Source organism: Sinocyclocheilus rhinocerous, unplaced genomic scaffold (genome assembly GCF_001515625.1).
Source record: "Sinocyclocheilus rhinocerous isolate Xijiao unplaced genomic scaffold, SAMN03320098_v1.1 scaffold708, whole genome shotgun sequence".
Taxonomy (NCBI): domain Eukaryota; kingdom Metazoa; phylum Chordata; class Actinopteri; order Cypriniformes; family Cyprinidae; genus Sinocyclocheilus; species Sinocyclocheilus rhinocerous.
Genome location: NW_015635523.1, coordinates 2,721,895 through 2,731,674, shown reverse-complemented (window position 1 = coordinate 2,731,674; position 9,780 = coordinate 2,721,895). Strand labels below are relative to the sequence as shown.

Sequence of the window (9,780 nt, the reverse complement as noted above, 5' to 3'; positions counted from 1 at the left end):
AAAATATAACGACTCGTTAAGGCGATTCTGAGTCGACTCTTTCTTTTGAGAGACAATATCTTTATTTATCATGCACTTTTTTGATTAACAACTTTGCAGACTGTTTACATTGAAGGATAGCTACCTTACAAACTGCAAAAGAGATATTTTTCGAAAACCCATATGACCTGCTCTTTAAGTATTATATTTTATTTCAATTAATATATAATTTTATTTCAAGCAACTTTCTTTTTATAGTTTTAGTTTTAGCTAACTATAAAAATGCATTTGGCAAGCTTCAAAATAAAATAAAGTAAGTAAAGTAAAATAAAATAAAATAAAGTAAAAAAACAAAACATTCTGGGCTACAGTTACTATTTAAAATCTATTCAATTTATGATAAAAAAGATACTGTATTGATGTACCGTCACAATAATGATATGCTTGTGTCACAATGTCAATACAATTCACTAACTAAGGGTGTGTTACAAACAGTTTACTGTTCAAGAGTGAAGTTGAATATATTGTGGGGGAAAATATAGTGAAAAAATATTTTTAGGTGAATGACAGGGTTTATGACCTTCATTTTAGGAGGGGTGTGTTAAACAGTTTTGGTATACTGACTCAAATGTCCCTGTTCTACAGAGGAAACGATGAAAACGTCCTTTGGAAGGGCTAAAAATTGCACATCAATTACCTGAAGCAGTGAGGCCTGTCTTATGTCCCAGCCACCATTTTATAAAACCAGAAAATGTCAATACTGAAGTAACAAAGCTCTACATCAAGGACATTTACAGGCGAGACGAAGTAAGGCGAAAACAGAGGGAGTATGTAAGGTTAATGTTTTCTATAACAAAAAAAAACAGTGATGAGATTTTGTTAGCATGCTCTGTAACAATGGAAACGAATAGGCCGGGAGACATCTTTAAATCCCCTTGAAGAGCACATGAACATCTCTGGGAGACTTGCTTGTTTATTAACGAGCAGCATGCCGTGGTTTAATCAGTGCATGGAGAATACTTATACTTGAGAAAGGCTGCACGCGTGTAAACTCCTGCGTGTTTGTAGGATTTGCTAATAATGTGAATTTAATTCAAAGCAGGAGTGGAAATAAAGAAAACAAAGCACACACAAAACTAAAGGAAACACTTCAAAAACACAGCCGAATGCTTCAGTGTTAAAAAACCAGGTGATGCTAACAAGGGGTGGGTACAAACTAGGAATCAGGCAAGAAAAAAAAATCGCATACAAAAGACCATGTTCTCATTTTCTGTCTGAAAGCCCCACCAGGACCACTGAAACTTGCTTGATTTCCCCAGTCCAATTATAACAGTGTGCTCGGTCCTTCCAGAATAGCAGCGCAGAGCTGAGGGAGGGCGTCTGCGTAAGCGAAGAGAGGCTAATAGAGTCCCTGAAGTTGACTCCATTCCGCTGCTCTAGCTAATGGGCTGTGATATTTTCCCAAACTAACTACTGCTGTGCCCCTTGGAAGCTAATCTAGCCTTGTGCTTTGGAGGCCAGGCCGTGCCATGCTCGCCCTACCTCACCGTCCAAATCTCGTCTTCACTGCCCTCAATCTCTTGACTGAGGAGTAGACACAGAACTGAGAATTACTCATGCACGATGTGCCCAACCATCCCCGTTCAGGATGTTTTGGGCAAAGGTTCCCTCTAGTGCCACAACACCCTGCGATGCCATGCTGCCTTGAGCTATCCAAGGGGAGTCTTTGCAACTTTACAGATCTTCTTTATGCACCAAGAGCTTGTAACACTCTAAAGAGAAAGGAAAAAATGAAATCGCATCATATGACCCCTTTAAACCAGGCCTGAGAGACAGAAAGCGATATGCACGGTTGTTGAAGGACTCTCTTTAAAACCCCTATATAGCTCTCGGGTGGCTAATAGCATCCTGGATGCTGCAGTGGGTAGAAATGGGCAGACATAAATCCAGCAAGATGGCTCCCTGGTCAGCCATACAGCAGACAGCTTGCCCCATTCCAGATGGTTGCGAGACAGACCGGTGGCATTATAGGCAGAGTTTGGGACTGGCCATTGACTACATATTAGAAACCATCATATTTTTGTAGTCTCAAATAAACCACGGTCCATTTCAAAGCACAAGCGTAGTATTTAAACAAATCCATCTCACAATGGTGGTATAATTGCTACTAACTCTTTCAATGAAACAGACTCAGACAATTCTTTGTCATGAAATTTATGTATAAGATAGACCTGATGAAATATATATATATTACTATTATTTATTTATAATATAAAGTATACATATTAAAACACAAAATATAAATATTATATATTTTTAGTAAAATTATTGTGTTGTTTGTATAATAAAAAAATACTTTAAAAACATTTTAAAACTATTAAGTTTATGATTCAAAAGATATTGAATTCATAATTATTTTTACAAAAGTGATTATGAGCTGTTTGCTGGCCATCCACTGTGTGTTAGAGACCATCCTACATTTTAGGGGTGGGCGATATGAATCTTATATCACTATATATTTCACGGTAACAATATATCACAATATAGTTATTTTTGCTTTAAATAAGGTCTTGATATTATTTAAAAAATGTATACAATAGAAATGTCATAATACTTGTCAAAAAAAAAACTCAAGCTGACTGAAAACAAGTAAACAGTGAGCGATTAAATAAGAATAAGAAACTAATTACAAGCAATATGACAAAAAAACAACAGTTGAACAAATAAATAAAAAATGCTACATACATTGTATAATTTAATCAAATATAAAAACACTGCATATTCTTCACTGTGCAAATTAAATACATATTTCTTCTTATTAAAGTTACAAAAGTGATTTAGTCAATAGCAGTGAGAGATTTTCTCTCTTTTGTTGTTTAACATGAATGACAGACAGCAGGAATATTAGACTGCTGTCACTTTAAGAGCTGCCCGGATCCAATATACTGTTACACATGTGTTTTCTTTCTCAGCTGTTTGCGTTCACTTAAGACATAAATTACTGTGTTTATTAGGATACTTTCAAAGACGGGCATTTTGACACGTATAAGTATGTGTATATTTAACCGTGCAAGGCCAATAAAGCGGCTTATGAGCACCACATTCACGTGTGCGCGTATCTCTGACAGCGCGCACACATAGTGAAATGAGTTCTCTTTCGCTGGTGATTCCCAAATATACCATTCAAAGCACACGCCAAGTGTTTAAACGAATCCATCTCACAATGGCTGTATAACTGCTACTAACTCTTTCATGAAATTGATTCGCGGACAATTCCATGTCATGAAATTGCTACTCAGTGCTCCACATGGGAGATCAACAGTAGAGGAGAGCCCTTGCAATTATGAATGTGACATTCAAGACCCTGAATTGTTCAGAGATAGTTATAGATACCGCAAAAATCATGTTGCGTGTAAAGCAATGTAATTAAATGAGCACAGAAGAACGCAGTTTCAAATGATGAGATGTGATGCGTTCATTATATGCCCTCCATTCAAGTCTCATCACACACTTAGGGAGAAGAAAAGAGATTCGAAAAACAGTCAATTTTTAACAGGCAGTTGCAAAGGTTAATTACTTTCCTAACTACGTCTAGAAATGTCAAACATTTGTTTTCTCCCTAATTGACAAGAAAATTAACTGTGAACTGCACTGAGGGTTAATCTCAAGTCTGTCATACGAGGCTCTGAGTGCCTCAATGCACAGAAAGTATAAAAAGCAATTATGGTCCCCACTGTGGCGTCCTTTAAAATCACTTAAAAGCAGCATAAAATTCAATGCAGATGGAGACAAAAAGCGCAATTATGCCCAGTATCCTGTGGCTCTTGAAGCTGCACTTGAGACCATAAAGTTCAATAATTCTACACACATACCAGCAGTAAGAGCATAAGGGGAAGTATAATCTCAGTGCTAATCAATATTAATTCCTTTGCCTCTCTAATGACAAGGTGTAGTCAATGTCTGCTCGGGCTCTCCCTCTCTAGGGTTCAAACACGCTGGGCCTGTTCTGCAGGCACCTGTCTGCCCTTGTACCTGAGCTGTATTATAGGCGATTATCACACCTCGTCCCCCAGGCAGACGGTCTTCATGCGTCTGCAGCATTGATCTCATTTGTTGAGGAGATAAGGCTGTAATTTGATGAGGCCTGAAATCAGATGGACCTCCATGGCTAGGCCAGGGCTAATTCCACTATCCCTGACCTGCCTAAGTAGCTAGGCCACGGCCACAACTACAGGGGGTTAATCCTGTCCAATCCCACCCTCAAGCCAGCTCATCACCATCTGGGCTGCTGTCCACGTCTCTTCCTCCTGTTGGAGGCAAGGGAACAAGGGTACCCAACCACTCCAGACAAAAACCTGAGCCAGGATCTTAATTGCAAGTGCATGATCTATTGAACTGTGATGCTGACTACAGCGGCTGTCTGCAGGATACAGTGCTACATAAATATTTAAGGCCGCATGACATTACAAAACAGCATCAATGTCTGAGTATCTACACAGTCCACTTCCCCAGGTGATTATTCGTGGAGGCACGGTTGGGACTTATTATGGGACCCATTAGCTAGCACGGTTAAATTTTGTTAGTTTTTAGAAAAAAGACCCAAGGATGGCGTAAATAAACTCAGTAATACAGGGTTGGTAACAGATTACTGATTTTCACACAATATTTATCAACTTTAACACAATTACACATTACTTGTGATTGAGCAATATGGATTTATTTGATATCTTAGAGAGAGAAGGTTGCCGATAATAAGCTGGTATATCATACTATCATATTTAAATAACACCTGCAGCATTGAAATTTATTTTTCCTCCAAATAATTTTTCCTAAATTAGAAATGAATAAAAGAAAATGAATCAAACATAAAAAATGAACTGTAAATTGAATCTGTAAATTCAAGATTTATACTTCAGATAGCAACTTCTTGATTCTGCAACCCTATTATAGTATTTCCCACAAATAAAGAAAACTACTTAGAATAGAATACTTTTTCTTATAATTTATTAGATTAGTTAATAGTTAATTAGACAGAGGTGGTAAACAGAACACTAATGAAGAAGTAGGATGGGATCACTTGTGTTTGTTTTCAGGTGCTGGCGTTCTCAGTGCTGTCAAATTAACAGTCTTGGTGGTGTCAAAATAAAAGCCCCGCTTTTGATACTTATTGGCCTAACAGATAAACATATTGATTGATGCCAATAATAAAATAAAATGCCAAATATCGGCCGATAGATTGGCCTTGGCAATACATCAGTCCACCACTACACATAACTGAAACTCAAACTGTAATGTTGGCAGTTGACTTCTACTAATCAAAGAAAATGCTTAAAGACAGATGCTGAATTCAGAACTGCATACTAAAATACTACTATTACCATTCTTTTCACAGAAAGACATTATAAAAAGAGTAATATGCTAGTATGCTGTCCTGAATTTAACAAGAGCTGGCCTCTGTTCTGCCCCCAGCAGCACTGGAGATTCTGGAGAAGTCAAGTTCTCCATATAATAACAAAGAAGTTTGTTTTGTTAGCACTTTACACCAAAGTTCAATTCATTAATATTAATTCAAGGTATAGTTCACCCAAAAAAATGAAAATTCTGTCATCATTTACTCACCCTCTACTCATTCCAAATCAGTATGACTTTATTTCTTCTGCAGAACACAGAATATTTCAAGGACTTGAATAAAATATAGCATGAAACAATTCTCACATACTGTACCATTGTACTGAAAAACAGGTTTTGTGGAACATACAGCAACAGAACAATAGAGACAACTATACTGCAAGGTATAACTTTGAGTGCGCGGCATGTTTTGAGAGAAGTGAGATGAAGCGGTGTATCAGGTGAAAAGCAATAAGCTATGCCCCGAAGATGAAAGCTTCACAAATCCTTTGATGACTCAGAGTTTGGTGCATAGTGCTGTTTTTGATCAGACTAACTAGAACGGAGGGAGTTTTGCAGAATGCAGTCATGGGTTTGATAAAGTGTCGAGAAAGTCTGCGGCTCGTCAAAGAAATATCTTTCTCAAAAAACTACAAATTCCCTCTTAAGCCCGTATGCCTTGTGCAAAAAGCTTTTAAGCCCAAAGACACTTACTGTACTGTGTCATTTCCAAAAACATAAACTCTCACTTAGAGTGAACATTCTTGTGGCGTATTTTCATTTCCAGCAGTATAATGGACAATAATAAGCAAAATCGAGGAGACCCGGTTCTGGGAAGTTCTTCAAAAATGCAGCAGCAAGAATATTCCGGTGATAAAAATATCTATAAAACTGTAAACTTATTTTTATCCTCTCGCTGCTCCAACTGCCTCACAGCGACAATAACTGGCAAAGAAAACTATTTTTCTCTCCATCCCTCTCGAACACTCAACTCAACAGTACCAGCAGCGCTGGAAGGTAATTCGACCGGCCAATTTAAACATGTCATGATTGAGCTGGAAAGAACAAACGGACATCAAAGAACAAACCTCAAGTCTGAGAGAAAGAGCAGCAAGCTGGCGGGAAGCTGAGAGAGGGACGAGAAACGGGTGGGGAGGTTAGATTCGTGTGTCATTACGATCACACCGCTGTGTTGCTATTCTGGATTCCTGGGGTTTGACATCTAGATTGCAGATGGATAAGTGTGCCTTAAAACCACATCCCCCATCAGGGAAAAGAAAATAATTTCTCATAACGGCATCTATTTACTGGCAAGGCCTATCTCTCCCACAGGGCCCGAAACAAATGAAAATGTTATTTCTCTCCTCATGAACTCCCACCTTTTCTGTCTGCCTTTCTTCACTGCCAGCAATTTCATTCTCCCTCTAAATTTGAGTTAAGTCCATGACTAGGGGGAAATAATGTCTCTGGAATAATCTTTCTGCAACTATAATTCCAGGGGGTTGTGTTCCTATATTTATATACCTTCGCATTTATTTACTTAGTTCGCGGGCTTTTTGCCTTGCGGTTTCGGAGGAAATTGCAGTGGCTTCTGATACAGAAGTGATGCGAGATATGGAGGATCTTTCTGTAATCCCCTTAGCCGCAGCGAGGCCTTGACGGGGGACAAACATGTCCTCTGCCAAACATATAAACAGCCCTGATGGGGACAGACAGCCGCGCACAACGGCGCCTGTCAGAGAGGTATTTCGCACGCCACTCATGAGATGATGCAAAGCGCAATATTAGCTCAAACCTGTGCAATGTTAAGCCTAGAATGACACAAATGTAAGCATTGCAAAACATCCAGATAAAAGGCATTTTTATAGTGGTGACCACGACACGTTGTCCAACACAATTTCTGAAGGCCTTTCATATACTATAATATTTAGTCAAGTATGTTCTGCTGCTAATATGACAACGTGGCTTGTTTTCAATCTTTTTAATTAACAGAAACTGGGAGAATATATAAATTAATTAAACTGATTAACCACATTTATTTTTGTGATTCAAGAAGTTTCATTAACTGTATGTTCTTTAATAAAAAATTGCTGTTGAAAGAAATACTCAGTTTACACTTCAGTTGTATGTGCTTTTTAGTATTTTAATTAAGTTAGATTATTTTAATAAAATTGTTTGTAGCTTGCAGAGGCCCCTTGGCAATGTGTGTCAAACGTCTGAGATTCAAAATTAAATGTAAAAATTTAAATAAACAGAAAGGTAAAAAAATGGTATGATATAATAAATATTTAAGATTAAGCCCGATTTCTAAGAAGGGGCTGAATTTTACAACTCAAATGAAATTAAATATTTTATATAGTCAAGTCAAGTCTGCTTTATTGTCAATTCTTCCACATGTACAGCACATACACACAGAGAATTGAAATTGCGTTACTCTCAGACCCTTGGTGCATACAGATAACACTAACAGTAGAACATAAATACAGATAGATACAGATTAAATATAAAATACAACTATACAAATAGAGACAGATAGACGCGACGAATACGTACAAAAACACTGCGACTCACAAGACAAAAAACACGAAAACACCTTTCTGTCGGGAGAGAGAGAAGCCGCAGCGTGTGAACGCGCCGCCATACTGATTTATTCAATATATATTTTAACTAGTGGTCTCAGACTTGACTCCCATGGCTCTGGCCTGGATTCAGATGTCAGTTCTGGGCAGGGTTATACTATAACGGTGGTTTGAGGTGGATGTTTTAATAGCTTGTTCTTTACAGGACTCTTTAACACTCTGTGTGTACTCAGCCTCTTCCACTCAAGCATAAATCTCAACAGAACCGTGACAGATAGTTCTGGAACCTTGGCTGGATTCAGAACACCCAGCAAGAATTTATGTTTCCCCAACCACCTGCGTGGCCTGACATGTCATTAAAATGACTGCTGGATGAAAATCAAAAACCAGTAACTACTTTACTTTTTCATTCCATCTCAAGTTTTTTTTCTTCTTTTGCATATGAGGAGGAAAACATGTGGTTGTTACACTAAATCACGAAGGCAATAAAACTTAGCGACTTGTTATTAATCTTTAGTCTTTTACAAAACTAAGTCAAAAAAATTTTTTTCTTTATTTACTCATTTCCTTTGATTATATAGTTCTGTGCTTTGAATGAAGTCATGAAGACTTTTATGCTTTATTCTCAGTAGACACACTCTCTGATCTGGGTCTGAGTGACTGAAAAACACAGCGCAGTCCATTAACCGAACGCCAATGAGCACAATGTGACTGCCTGTGTGTATATATAGCCCTAGTTTTTCTTTAGTTCCTTGTGAGTTGTTGAATGTAATTGTTTGCCAGTCATTCTGTTCTTTGTTCCCTTTGGTTTTTGCCTTATTGTTTGTTCTAGTTTTTCCATGAAATACCAGCACAGAGATCCTTGCCTCTGCCTATTTTCTGCAGCTTCTCCACAACATTACAGTTTTTTAACTAGCGTGTCTCTTTGACTAGTGCATTTTTTGAGCCTATATTTAGTATAAGTAAAATACTTAAGTACTGTTAAAATCAGATACTCTAAGACTTTTACTCAAGTTGTTTTGGAATTGGTGACTTGTAACGTGTAGTGGAGTAATTTTCACTGTAAGGTATCTGTACTTTTACTCAAGTATGGTTTTTAGGTACTCTTTACACCTCTGCTGATTGGTGTATAGAGCTGGTAAGCGGTGAAGAGATGATATATGAAAGCTCGACTTGGCGTTCTCCATTAACACAACATTGCAAAACAAATACAGTCATTCTAATGCCAGCATGCTAAAAACACAACTGATCCTCAAAACACAACATTATAAATAGATAGATATATTCTAAAATCTGTTTGGATGAGTTACATTTGAAGCTGTTGAAAGCAGTCAATATACACCCCACCTCTGACCAATCAACTGAATTGCAAAAATTGCTGATAAAATGTAAAACTGTAAAAAATGATATGATCAATAAGCCATGGCAACATATGATTTTCCACTACTTTAACTCATCAAAATATTTTAACCAATTTCAACTTCATTTTCTAGATATATGAGATTCAACTAAACAAGATTTTATACAATGATTAGAAATTTACTTTTTACTATACCTATACTATAGCCAATTTTACTATACCTAAACATTTACGATGGCAACTGAACTTAAGTTTTTACTAGGGCTGTGAATCTTTGGGTAGACAGTGAATCGATTCGATTCACGATTCATAGGTTTTCGATTCGATTCAAGGACGATTTTTGCAAATTCAGAACGATTCAATTCGATTCGATTCACAATTCAATTCGATTCTGCATTCTTTAAGTGCATTCACAGGATTATTTAAATGCTTCCCCTAAATTCTTTAAATGCTTAGTCAGGGGGCAAATTACAC

At 37.4% G+C, this 9,780-nt stretch overlaps 1 protein-coding gene and 1 long non-coding RNA gene across 2 annotated transcripts in view; both read right to left on the bottom strand.

Moving 5' to 3' along the window:
• LOC107747043 (autism susceptibility gene 2 protein-like) overlaps positions 1-9,780 on the bottom strand; it is a gene marked incomplete at its 3' end in the record, with an annotated part of 374,875 nt that overhangs the window by 197,346 nt on the left and 167,749 nt on the right. The window lies entirely within an intron of this gene.
• Positions 7,899-9,780, bottom strand: part of LOC107747028 (uncharacterized) — a 15,501-nt gene continuing 13,619 nt past the window's right edge. Inside the window, exon 3 of the long non-coding RNA XR_001640754.1 lies at positions 7,899-8,009. This is a non-coding gene — a long non-coding RNA (uncharacterized LOC107747028). The remainder of the gene's footprint in view (positions 8,010-9,780) is intronic.